This window comes from Macaca nemestrina, chromosome 3, assembly GCF_043159975.1.
Source record: "Macaca nemestrina isolate mMacNem1 chromosome 3, mMacNem.hap1, whole genome shotgun sequence".
NCBI lineage: Eukaryota > Metazoa > Chordata > Mammalia > Primates > Cercopithecidae > Macaca > Macaca nemestrina.
Window position 1 is genome coordinate 107858636 of NC_092127.1, and position 12311 is coordinate 107870946.

Below are 12311 nucleotides of genomic sequence, written 5' to 3' on the forward strand. Positions count from 1 at the left end.
TTGTTATCGGAGGATATTTCCTTTGGCCCTATAGTCTTCAAAGGGATCCGAAATATCTGTTCTCAGATTCCACAGAAATAAGGCTAGCAAAGAGATCCACGAAATACAGATGTAACTCTGTGAGATGAATTAACAGAACACTAAGCAGTTTCTCAGAAAGCTTCTTTCCAGATTTCATCTGAGGATATTTCCTTTTTCACCATAGCCATCTAAGGGCTTCCAAATATCACTTTGCCAATTCCACAAGAACTGTCTTAGCGAAAGGCTTCTAGAGGGCAAAGCCGTAACTCTGTGAGATGATTTCACAGAACACAAAGAAGTTTCTCAGAAAGCTTCTTTCTCTTTGTTATCAGAGGATATTTCCTTTGGCCCTATATTCTTCAAAGGGATCCGAAATATCTGTTCTCAGATTCCACAGAAATAAGGCTAGCAAAGAGATCCACGAAATACAGATGTAACTCTGTGAGATGAATTAACAGAACACTAAGCAGTTTCTCTGAAGGCTTCTTTCCAGATTTCATCTGAGGATATTTCCTTTTTCAACATAGCCCTCTATGGGCTTCAAAATATCACTTTGCCAATTCCACAAGAACTGTCTTAGCGAAAGGCTTCTTGAGGGGCAAGCTGTAACTCTGTGAGATGATTTCAGAGAACACAAAGAAGTTCCTCAGAAAGCTTCTTTCTCTTTGTTATCGGAGGATATTTCCATTGGTCCTATAGTCTTCAAAGGGATCCGAAATATCTGTTCTCAGATTCCACAGAAATAAGGCTAGCAAAGAGATCCACGAAATACAGATGTAACTCTGTGAGATGAGTTAACAGAACACTAAGCACTTTCTCAGAAAGCTTCTTTCCAGATTTCATCTGAGAATATTTCCTTTTTCACCATAGCCCTCTATGGGCTTCCAAATATCACTTTGCCAATTCCACAAGAACTGTCTTAGCAAAAGGCTTCTTGAGGGGAAAGCTGTAACTCCGTGAGTTGACTTCACAGAACACAAAGAAGTTCCTCAGAAAGCTTCTTTCTCTTTGTTATCGGAGGATATTTCCTTTGGCCCTATAGTCTTCAAAGGGATCCGAAATATCTGTTCTAAGATTCCACAGAAATAAGGCTAGCAATGAGATCCACTAAATACATATGTAACTATGTGAGATGAATTAACAGAACACTAAGCAGTTTCTCAGAAAACTTCTTTCCAGATTTCATCTGAGGATATTTCATTTTTCAACATAGCCCTCTACGGGCTTCCAAATATCACTTTGCCAATTCCACAAGAGCTGTCTTAGCGAAAGGCTTCTTGAGGGGAAAGCTGTAACTCTGTCAGATGATTTCACAGAGCACAAAGAAATTTCTCAGAAAGCTTCTTTCTCTTTGTTTTCGGAGGATATTTCCTTTGGCCCTATAGTCTTCAAAGATATCCGAAATATATGTTCTCAGATTACAAAGAAATAAGGCTAGCAAAGAGATCCACGAAATACAGATGTAACTCTGTGAGATGAATTAACAGAACACTAAGCAGTTTCTCAGAAAGCTTCTTTCCAGATTTCATAAGAGGATATTTCATTTTTCAACCGAACCCTCTATGGGCTTCAAACTATCACTTTGCCAATTCCACAAGAACTGTCTTAGCGAAAGGCTTCTTGAGGGGCAAGCTGTATCTCTGTGAGATGATTTCACAGAACACAAAGAAGTTTCTCAGAAAGCTTTTTTCTCTTTGTTATCGGAGGATATTTCCTTTGGCCCTATAGTCTTCGAAGGGATCCGAAATATCTGTTCTAAGATTCCGCAGAAATAATGCTAGCAAAGAGATCCACGAAATACAGATGTAACTCTGTGAGATGAATTAACAGAACACTAAGCAGGTTCTCAGAAAGCTTCTTTCCAGATTTCATCTGAGGATATTTCCTTTTTCACAATAGCCCTCTACGTGCTTCCAATATCACCTTGCAAATTCCACAAGAACTGTCTTAGCAACGGGCTTCTTGAGGGGAAAGCTGTAACTCTGTGAGATGATTTCACAGAACACAAAGAAGTTTCTCAGAAAGCTTCTTTCTCTTTTTTATCGGAGGATATTTACTTTGGCCCTATAGTCTTCAAAGGGATCCGAAATATCTGTTCTCAGATTACACAGAAATAAGGCTAGCAAAGGGATCCACGAATTACAGATGTAACTCTGTGAGATGAATTAACAGAACACTAAGCAGTTTCTCAGAAAGCTTCTTTCCAGATTTCATCTGAGGATATTTCCTTTTTCAACCTAGCCCTCTATGGGCTTCAAAATATCACATTGCCAATTCCACAAGAACTGTATTAGCGAAAGGCTTCTTGAGGGGCAAGCTGTAAATCTGTGAGAAGATTTCACAGAACACAAAGAAGTTTCTCAGAAAGCTTCTTTCTCTTTATTGTCGGAGGATATTTCCTTTGGCCCTACAGTCTTCAAAGGGATCCAAAATATCTGTTCTCAGATTCCACAGAAATAAGGCTAGCGAAGAGATCCACGAAAGACAGATGTAACTCTATGAGATGAATTAACAGAACACTAAGCAGTTTCTCAGAAAGCTTCTTTCCAGATTTCATCTGAGGATATTTCCTTTTTCACCATAGCCCTCTATGGGCTTCCAAATATCACTTTGCCAATTCCACAAGAACTGTCTTAGCGAAAGGCTTCTTGAGGGAAAAGCTGTAACTCTGTGAGATGACTTCACAGAACACAAAGAAGTTTCTCAGAAAGCTTCTTTATCTTTGTTATCGTAGGATATTTCCTTTGGCCCTATAGTCTTCAAAGGGATCCGAAATATCTATTCTCAGGTTCCAAAGAAATAAGGCTAGCAAAGAGATCCACAAAATACCGATGTAACTCTGTGAGATGAATTAACAGAACACTAAACAGTTTCTCAGAAAGCTTCTTTCCAGATTTCATCTGAGGTTATTTCCTTTTTCAACATAGCCCTCTATGGGCTTCCATATATCACTTTGCCAATTCCACAAGAACTGTCTTAGCGAAAGGCTTCTTGAGGGGAAAGTTGTAACTCTGTGAGATGATTTCACAGAACCCAAAGAAGTTTCTCAGAAATCTTCTTTCTCTTTGTTATCAGAGGATGTTTCCTTTGACGCTATTCTTCAAAGGGATCCGAAATATCTGTTCTCAGATTCCACAGAATTAAGGCTAGCAAAGAGATCCTCGAAATACAGATGTAACTCTGTGAGTGGAAGTCAGAAAACTCTAAGCGGTGTCTCAGAAAGCTTCTTTCCAGATTTCATCTGAGGATATTTCCTTTCTCAACATAGCCCTCTATGGGCTTCCAAATATCACTTTTCCAATTCCACAAGAGCTGTCTTAGCAAAAGGCTTCTTGAAGGGAAAGCTGTAACTCTGTGAGATGATTTCACAGAACACAAAGAAATTTCTCAGAAAGCTTCTTTCTCTGTGTTATCGGAGGATATTTCCTTTGGCCCTATAGTCTTCAAAGGGATCCGAAATATATGTTCTCAGATTACACAGAAATAAGGCTAGCAAAGAGATCCACGAAATACAGATGTAACTCTGTGAGATGAATTAACAGAACACTAAGCAGTTTCTCAGAAAGCTTCTTTCCAGATTTCATCTGAGGATATTTCCTTTTTCACCATAGCCCTCTATGGGCTTCCAAATATCACTTTGCCAATTCCTCAAGAACGGTCTTAGCGAAAGGCTTCTTGAGGGGAAAGCTGTAACTCTGTGAGATGACTTCACAGAACACCAAGAAGTTTCTCAGAAAGCTTCTTTCTCTTTGTTATCGGAAGATATTTCCTTTGGCCCTATAGTCTCCAAAGGGATCCGAAATATCTGTTCTCAGATTCCACAGAAATAAGGCTAGCAAAGAGATCCACGATATACAGATGTAACTCTGTGAGATGAATTAACAGACACTTAGCAGTTTCTCAGAAAGCTTCTTTCCAGATTTCATCTGAGGATATTTCCTTTTTCACCATAGCCCTCTATGGCCTTCCAAATATCACTTTGCCAATTCCATAAAAACTGTCTTAGCGAAAGGCTTCTAGAGGGCAAAGCTGTAACTCTGTGAGATGATTTCACAGAACCAAAGAAATTTCTCAGAAAGCTTCTTTCTCTTTGTTATCGGAGGATATTTCCTTTGGCCCTATAGTCTTCAAAGGGATCCGAAATATCTGTTCTAAGATTCCACAGAAATGAGGCTAGCAATGAGATCCACTAAATACATATGTAACTCTGTGAGATGAATTAACAGAACACTATGCAGTTTCTCAGAAAGCTTCTTTCCAGATTTCATCTGAGGATATTTCCTTTTTCAACATAGCCCTCTACGGGCTTCCAAATATCACTTTGCCAATTTCACAAGAGCTGTCTTAGCGAAAGGCTTCTTGAGGGGAAAGCTGTAACTCTGTCAGATGATTTCACAGAGCACAAAGAAATTTCTCAGAAAGCTTCTTTCTCTTCGTTTTCGGAGGATATTTCCTTTGGCCCTATAGTCTTCAAAGGGATCCGAAATATATATTTTCAGATTTCAAAGAAATAAGTCTAGCAAAGAGATCCACGAAATACAGATGTAACTCTGTGAGATGAATTAACAGAACACTAAGCAGTTTCTCAGAAAGCTTCTTTCCAGATTTCATATGAGTATATTTCCTTTTTCAACCGAGCCCTCTATGGGCTTCAAACTATCACTTTGCCAATTACACAAGAACTGTCTTAGCGAAAGGCTTCTTGAGGGGCAAGCTGTATCTCTGTGAGATGATTTCACAGAACACAAAGAAGTTTCTCAGAAAGCTTTTTTCTCTTTGTTATCGGAGGATATTTCCTTTGGCCCTATAGTCTTCAAAGGGATCCGAATTATCTGTTCTAAGATTCCGCAGAAATAAGGCTAGCAAAGAGATCCACGAAATACAGATGTAACTCTGTGAGATGAATTAACAGAACACTAAGCAGGTTCTCAGAAAGCTTCTTTCGAGATTTCATCTGAGGATATTTCCTTTTTCACAATAGCCCTCTTCGTGCTTCCAAATATCACCTTGCAAATTCCACAAGAACTGTCTTAGCAAAGGGCTTCCTGAGGGGAAAGCTGTAACTCTGTGAGATGATTTCACAGAACACGAAGAAGTTTCTCAGAAAGCTTCTTTCTCTTTGTTATCGGAGGATATTTCCTTTGGCCCTATAGTCTTCAAAGGGATCCGAAATATCTGTTCTCAGATTCCACAGAAATAAGGCTAGCAAAGAGATCCACGAAATACAGATGTAACTCTGTGAGATGAATTAACAGAACACTAAGCAGTTTCTCAGAAAGCTTCTTTCCAGATTTCATCTGAGGATATTTCCTTTTTCACCATAGCCCTCTATGGGCTTCCAAATATCACTTTGCCAATTCCACAAGAACTGTCTTAGCGAATGGCTTCTTGGGGGAAAAGCTGTAACTCTGTGAGATGACTTCACAGAACACAAAGAAGTTTCTCAGAAAGCTTCTTTCTCTTTGTTATCGGAGGATATTTCCTTTGGCCCTATAGTCTTCAAAGGGATCCGAAATATCTATTCTCAGATTCCAAAGAAATAAGGCTAGCAAAGAGATCCACAAAATACCGATGTAACTCTGTGAAATGAATTAACAGAACACTAAACAGTTTCTCAGAAAGCTTCTTTCCAGATTTCATCTGAGGATATTTCCTTTTTCAACATAGCCCTCTATGGGCTTCCATATATCACTATGCCAATTCCACAAGAACTGTCTTAGCGAAAGGCTTCTTGAGGGGAAAGTTGTAACTCTGTGAGATGATTTCACAGAACACAAAGAAGTTTCTCAGAAAGCTTCTTTCTCTTTGTTATCAGAGGATGTTTCCTTTGGCGCTATTCTTCAAAGGGATCCGAAATATCTGTTCTCAGATTCCACAGAATTAAGGCTAGCAAAGAGATCCTCGAAATACAGATGTAACTCTGTGAGTGGAAGTCAGAAAACTCTAAGCGGTGTCTCAGAAAGCTTCTTTCCAGATTTCATCTGAGGATATTTCCTTTCTCAACATAGCCCTCTATGGGCTTCCAAATATCACTTTGCCAATTCCACAAGAGCTGTCTTAGCGAAAGGCTTCTTGAGGGGCAAGCTGTAACTCTGTGAGATGATTTCAAGAACACAAAGAAGTTTCTCAGAAAGCTTCTTTCTCTTTGTTATCGGAGGATATTTCCTTTGGCCCTACAGTCTTCAAAGGGATCCGAAATATCTGTTCTCAGATTACACAGAAATAAGGCTAGCAAAGAGATCCACGAAATACAGATGTAACTCTGTGAGATGAATTAACAGAACACTAAGCAGTTTCTCAGAAAACTTCTTTCCAGATTTCATCTGAGGATATTTCCTTTTTCAACATAGCCCTCTACGGGCTTCCAAATATCACTTTGCCAATTCCACAAGAGCTGTCTTAGCGAAAGGCTTCTTGAGGGGAAAGCTGTAACTCTGTCAGATGATTTCACAGAGCACAAAGAAATTTCTCAGAAAGCTTCTTTCTCTTTGTTTTCGGAGGATATTTCCTTTGGCCCTATAGTCTTCAAAGGGATCCGAAATATATGTTCTCAGATTACAAAGAAATAAGGCTAGCAAAGAGATCCACGAAATACAGATGTAACTCTGTGAGATGAATTAACAGAACACTAAGCAGTTTCTCAGAAAGCTTCTTTCCAGATTTCTATGAGGATATTTCCTTTTTCAACCGAGCCCTCTATGGGCTTCAAACTATCACTTTGCCAATTACACAAGAACTGTCTTAGCGAAAGGCTTCTTGAGGGGAAAGCTGCATCTCTGTGAGATGATTTCTCAGAACACAAAGAAGTTTCTCAGAAAGCTTTTTTCTCTTTGTGATCGGAGGATATTTCCTTTGGCCCTATAGTCTTCAAAGGGATCCGAATTATCTGTTCTAAGATTCCGCAGAAATAAGGCTAGCAAAGAGATCCACGAAATACAGATGTAACTCTGTGAGATGAATTAACAGAACACTAAGCAGGTTCTCAGAAAGCTTCTTTCCAGATTTCATCTGAGGATATTTCCTTTATCACAATAGCCCTCTACGTGCTTCCAAATATCACCTTCCAAATTCCACAAGAACTGTCTTAGAAAAGGGCTTCTTGAGGGGAAAGCTGTAACTCTGTGAGATGATTTCACAGAACATAAAGAAGATTCTCAGAAAGCTTCTTTCTCTTTGTTATTGGAGGATATTTCCTTTGGCCCTATAGTCTTCAAAGGGATCCAAAATATCTGTTCTCAGATTCCACAGAAATAAGGCTAGCAAAGAGATCCACGAAATACAGATGTAACTCTGTCAGATGAATTAACAGAACACTAAGCAGGTTTTCAAAAGCTTCTTTCCAGATTTCATCTGAGGATATTTCCTTTTTCACAATAGCCCTCTACGTGCTTCCAAATATCACCTTGCAAATTCCACAAGAACTGTCTTAGCGAAAGGCTTCTTGAGGGGCATGCTGTAACTCTGTGAGATGATTTCACAGAACACAAAGAAGTTTCTCAGAAAGCGTCTTTCTCTTTGTTATCGGTAGATATTTCCTTTGGCCCTATAGTCTTCAAAGGGATCCGAAATATCTGTTCTCAGATTTCACAGAAATAAGCCTAGCAAAGAGATCCACGAAATACAGATGTAACTCTGGGAGATGAATTAACAGAACACTAAGCAGTTTCTCAGAAAGCTTCTTTCCAGATTTCATCTGAGGATGTTTCCTTTTTCACCCTAGCCCTCTATTGGCTTCGAAATATCACTTTGCCAATTCCACAAGAACTGCCTTAGCGAAAGGATTCTTGAGGGGAAAGCTGTAACTCTGTGAGATGATTTCACAGAACACAAAGAAGTTTCTCAGAAAGCTTCTTTCTCTTTGTTATCGGAGGATATTTCCTTTGGCCCTATAGTCTTCAAAGGGATCCGAAATATCTGTTCTCAGATTCCACAGAAATAAGGTTAGCAAAGAGATCCAAGAAATACAGATGTAACTCTGTGAGATGAATTAACAGAACACTAAGCAGTTTCTCAGAAAGCTTCTTTCCAGATTTCATCTGAGGATATTTCCTTTTTCACCATAGCCCTCTATGGGCTTCCAAATATCACTTTGCCAATTCCACAAGAACTGTCTTAGCGATACGCTTCTTGAGGGGCAAGCTGTAACTCTGTGAGATGATTTCACAGAACACAAAGAAGTTTCTCAGAAAGCTTCTTTCTCTTTGTTATCGGAGGATATTTCCTTTGGCCCTATAGTCTTCGAAGGGATCCGAAATATCTGTTCTCAGATTCCACAGAAATAAGGCTACCAAAGAGATCCACGAAATACAGATATAACTCTGTCAGTAGAAGTCAGAGAACACTAAGCGGTTTCTCAGAAAGCTTCTTTCCAGATTTCATCTGAGGATATTTCCTTTTTCACCATAGCCCTCTATGGGCTTAAAAATATCACACTGCCAATTCCACAAGAACTGTCTTAGCGAAAGGCTTCTTGAGGGGAAAGCTGTAACTCTGTGAGATGATTTCACAGAACACAGAGAAGTTTCTCAGAAAGCTTCTTTCTCTTTGCTATCGGAGGATATTTCCTTTGGCCCTATAGTCTTCAAAGGGATCCGAAATATCTGTTCTCAGATTCCAGAGAAATAAGGCTAGCAAAGAGATCCACGAAATACAGATGTAACTCTGGGAGATGAATTAACAGAACGCTAAGCACTTTCTCAGAAAGCTTCTTTCCAGATTTCATCTGAGGATATTTCCTTTTTCACCATAGCCCTCTATGTGCTTCCAAATATCACTTTGCCTATTCCACAAGCACTGTCTTAGCTAAAGGCTTCTTGAGGGAAAAGCTGTAACTCTGTGAGATGATTTCACAGAACACAAAGAAGTTTCTCAGAAAGCTTCTTTCTCTTTGTTATCGGAGGATATTTCCTTTGGCCCTATAGTCTTCAAAGGGATCCGAAATATCTCTTCTCAGATTCCACAGAAATAAGGCTAGCAAAGAGATACACGAAATACAGGTGTGACTCTGTGAGATGAATTAACAGAACACTAAGCAGTTTCTCAGAAAGCTTCTTTCCAGATTTCATCTGAGAATATTTCCTTTTTCAACATAGACCTCTTTGGGTTTCAAAATATCACTTTGCCAATTCCACAAGAACTGTGTTAGCGAAAGGCTTCTGGAGGGGAAAGCTGTAACTCTGTGAGATGATTTCACAGAACACAAAGAAGTTTCTCAGAAAGCTTCTTTCTCTTTGTTATCAGAGGATATTTCCTTTGGCCCTATTGTCTTCAAAGGAATCCGAAATATCTGTTCTCAGATTCTACAGAAATAAGGCTAGCAAAGAGATACACGAAATACAGATGAAACTTTGTGAGTGGAAGTCAGAAAACACTAAGCAGTTTCTCAGAAAGCTTCTTTCCAGATTTCATCTGAGGATATTTCCTTTTTCAACATAGGCTCTACGGGCTTCCAAATATCACTTTGCCAATTCCACAAGAACTGTCTTAGCGAAAGGCTTCTTTAGGGGAAAGCTGTAACTCTGTGAGATGACTTCACAGAACACAAAGAAGTTTCTCAGAAAGCTTCTTTCTCTTTGTTATCGGAGGATATTTCCTTTGGCCCTATAGTCTTCAAAGTGATCCTAAATATCTGTTCTGAGATACCACAGAAATAAGGCTAGCAAAGAGATCCACGAAATACAGATGTAACTCTGTGAGATGAATTAACAGAACACTAAGCAGTTTCTCCCAATGCTTCTTTCCAGATTTCATCTGAGGATATTTCCTTTTTCACCATAGCCCTCTATGGGCTTCCAAATATCACTTTGCCAATTCCACAAGAACTGTCTTAGCGAATGGCTTCTTGAGGGGCATGCTGTAACTCTGTGAGATGATTTCACAGAACACAAAGAAGTTTCTCAGAAAGCTTCTTTCTCTTTGTTATCGGAGGATATTTCCTTTGGCCCTATAGTCTTCAAAGGGATCCGAAATATCTGTTCTCAGATTCCACAGAAATAAGGCTAGCAAAGAGATCCACGAAATACAGATGTAACTCTGGGAGATGAATTAACAGAACACTAAGCATTTTCTCAGAAAGCTTCTTTCCAGATTTCATCTGAGGATGTTTCCTTTTTCACCCTAGCCCTCTATTGGCTTCCAAATATCACTTTGCCAATTCCACAAGAACTGCCTTAGCGAAAGGATTCTTGAGGGGAAAGCTGTAACTCTGTGAGATGATTTCACAGAACACAAAGAAGTTTCTCAGAAAGCTTCTTTCTCTTTATTATCGGAGGATATTTCCTTTGGCCCTATAGTCTTCAAAGGGATCCGAAATATCTGTTCTCAGATTCCACAGAAATAAGGTTAGCAAAGAGATCCAAGAAATACAGATGTAACTCTGTGAGATGAATTAACAGAACACTAAGCAGTTTCTCAGAAAGCTTCTTTACAGATTTCATCTGAGGATATTTCCTTTTTCACCATAGCCCTCTATGGGCTTCCAAATATCACTTTGCCAATTCCACAAGAACTGTCTTAGCGATAGGCTTCTTTAGGGGCAAGCTGTAACTCTGTGAGATGATTTCACAGAACACAAAGAAGTTTCTCAGAAAGCTTCTTTCTCTTTGTTATCGGAGGATATTTCCTTTGGCCCTATAGTCTTCGAAGGGATCCGAAATATCTGTTCTCAGATTCCACAGAAATAAGGCTACCAAAGAGATCCACGAAATACAGATATAACTCTGTCAGTAGAAGTCAGAGAACACTAAGCGGTTTCTCAGAAAGCTTCTTTCCAGATTTCATCTGAGGATATTTCCTTTTTCACCATAGCCCTCTATGGGCTTAAAAATATCACACTGCCAATTCCACAAGAACTGTCTTAGCGAAAGGCTTCTTGAGGGTAAAGCTGTAACTCTGTGAGATGATTTCACAGAACACAGAGAAGTTTCTCAGAAAGCTTCTTTCTCTTTGTTATCGGAGGATATTTCCTTTGGCCCTATAGTCTTCAAAGGGATCCGAAATATCTGTTCTCAGATTCCAGAGAAATAAGGCTAGCAAAGAGATCCACGAAATACAGATGTAACTCTTGGAGATGAATTAACAGAACGCTAAGCACTTTTTCAGAAAGCTTCTTTCCAGATTTCATCTGAGGATATTTCCTTTTTCACCATAGCCCTCTATGTGCTTCCAAATATCACTTTGCCTATTCCACAAGCATTGTCTTAGCTAAAGGCTTCTTCAGGGAAAAGCTGTAACTCTGTGAGATGATTTCACAGAACACAAAGACGTTTCTCAGAAAGCTTCTTTCTCTTTGTTATCGGAGGATATTTCCTTTGGCCCTATAGTCTTCAAAGGGATCCGAAATATCTCTTCTCAGATTCCACAGAAATAAGGCTAGCAAAGAGATACACGAAATACAGGTGTGACTCTGTGAGATGAATTAACAGAACACTAAGCAGTTTCTCAGAAAGCTTCTTTCCAGATTTCTTCTGAGAATATTTCCTTTTTCAACATAGACCTCTTTGGGTTTCAAAATATCACTTTGCCAATTCCACAAGAACTGTCTTAGCGAAAGGCTTCTGGAGGGGGAAGCTGTAACTCTGTGAGATGATTTCACAAAACACAAAGAAGTTTCTCAGAAAGCTTCTTTCTCTTTGTTATCGGAGGATATTTCCTTTGGCCCTATTGTCTTCAAAGGAATCCGAAATATCTGTTCTCAGATTCTACAGAAATAAGGCTAGCAAAGAGATCCACGAAATACAGATGAAACTTTGTGAGTGGAAGTCAGAAAACATTAAGCAGTTTCTCAGAAAGCTTCTTTCCAGATTTCATCTGAGGATATTTCCTTTTTAAACATAGGCTCAACGGGCTTCCAAATGTCACTTTGCCAATTCCACAAGAACTGTCTTAGCGAAAGGCTTCTTTAGGGGAAAGCTTTAACTCTGTGAGATGATTAAACAGAACACAATGAAGTTTCTCAGAAATCTTCTTTCTCTTTGTTATCGGAGGATATTTCCTTTGGCCCTATAGTCTTCAAAGGGATCCGAAATAACTGTTCTCAGATTCCACAGAAATAAGGCTAGAAAAGAGATCCACGAAATACAGATGTAACTCTGTCAGATGAATTAACAGAACACTAAGCAGTTTCTCAGAAAGCTTCTTTCCAGATTTCATCTGAGGATATTTCCTTTTTCACCATAGCCCTCTAAGGGCTTCCAAATATCACTTTGCCAATTTCACAAGAAGTGTCTTAGCGAAAGGTTTCCAGAGGGCAAAGCTGTAACTCTGTGAGATGATTTCACAGAACAAAGAAG